Source organism: Fukomys damarensis, unplaced genomic scaffold, assembly GCF_012274545.1.
Source record: "Fukomys damarensis isolate Sample0158 unplaced genomic scaffold, DMR_v1.0_HiC HiC_scaffold_5, whole genome shotgun sequence".
Classification (NCBI taxonomy): Eukaryota; Metazoa; Chordata; class Mammalia; order Rodentia; family Bathyergidae; genus Fukomys; species Fukomys damarensis.
This window is the reverse complement of record NW_022900917.1, coordinates 71,772,296-71,773,917: the sequence shown is the minus strand read 5'-3', so window position 1 is coordinate 71,773,917 and position 1,622 is coordinate 71,772,296.

Below are 1,622 nucleotides of genomic sequence, written 5' to 3'. Positions count from 1 at the left end.
GACTCTTCGGCTTCCACAGCAGGCCTTTCACCTTCCCTAGGAAGTGACACTGACCTCTGCAGTGAGACTTTCGCTGAGTCCTCTGGCTCCTCAGGGCACAGACAGACTCTTTGGAATTCTCCCAACACCGACCCTGCAAGTGGTCATGGTATGCCTACCTTGTAATTCCTTTGTATGTCATACATCATATGTGTATTATATATATTAAATTAAATCTGTACCTCAAGTGAACCCTAACTGATACATCTACCTTGAATCAACATACCGTAACTTGTTATATTTTGAGGATGCTGCTTAAAATACTCTTTCAACAAGTCAGGGTACAAAGCAATCAATCACTACATTCTCATCGCTATAAGAGATTCAGAAATTTCCACAGAAGCAATTATCAGAAAGATGTGGAAAGAGCAAGTTGGACTGACCACTATTAGGTAGAAAATATCTTTGTATTGAGCATTGAATCCATTGTTTTCAGGTTTTAGAAGTCATACGAATATATTAGTGTTGAATACCACACAAAACTACACACAGAGGGTGGAGCCTGTAATCCTACCTTGAGGGGTGTGGTCATCACATCTTGGAAATCTAGGGGAATGATCTTAGGGCTCTTGGAGGGGATATCCTTTCTTCCATCAAGGGCTGCTCTCACCTCATTCCTCATTCCCCTGGGTCTACTGTTCTGAGTCTAATCTCTCTCCCTTATAAGGCTTTGGATCCTGGGAAAGTGAGTAGGATCCTCTTACCCTTCCTAGTAAGGAACTCACTTGCAAAACCACTCCACACTAACAGTACTTTCTATGGAAAGGGACCCTGACCCCAACTGAAATTTTAGATTTTAATTTGTTTCTAGTTAGTGTTTCCATCATTGTGGTTTTCCTCATTCCCCTTGGATACATGAGAGCCGAACATCATCGTCTTTATTAAGGCAGTCTAGTGTAGAGATTGCTACCCTGGAATCTGGAGCAAAAGGGCCAGAGTTTCATACTGGCTCTTTCACTTACAAGACTGCAACAGCACAGACAGCAATTTCTTTAACTAGCCTGAGTCTTAGTCCCAATAATCATAAAATGGAGTTTGTCATAGTTCTTATGTTAAAAGTATATTATGAAAATAAATGGATGAGGCCACAGGAAGTATAAAAGCAAATATTCAGTAAATGCTGGTGATATTCTGTCCATTCCCATTTCCTGATTTTGTGCTCCACCAGCTCAGGATCTTGTATAGGGTCTTCCTGACTCTGCAGTCTTCAGGGAGCAAATAGTCCAAGGAGCCAATATTCCTGTGTGGCTATCAGAGACAGAGCTCAGACAGGAGAGGGAAGGCCAGAGCAGGACAGCTCCTGCCACCCTGAGCACAAAATCTTGGGGAGACAACGGGGTTTCCAGTTTGGTGGACTGTGATCTCCTCTCTGCAGCTGCAGAGACTAGCAAAGTCACCGAACTCCATACACCTCCATTCTTCACATTGTAAGGGCTTTGTGATGTGTAAATGAAACAGCATAAATAACACTCCTAGTGCAAGAGTTGAGATAGCTTAGGGTTCTCAAGTTTCCCTTTTTGTTTCTGCTTCTGGGAAGCTCACTGTACAAGAGAAGCTCAAGCAGTTATCATATATATATATAT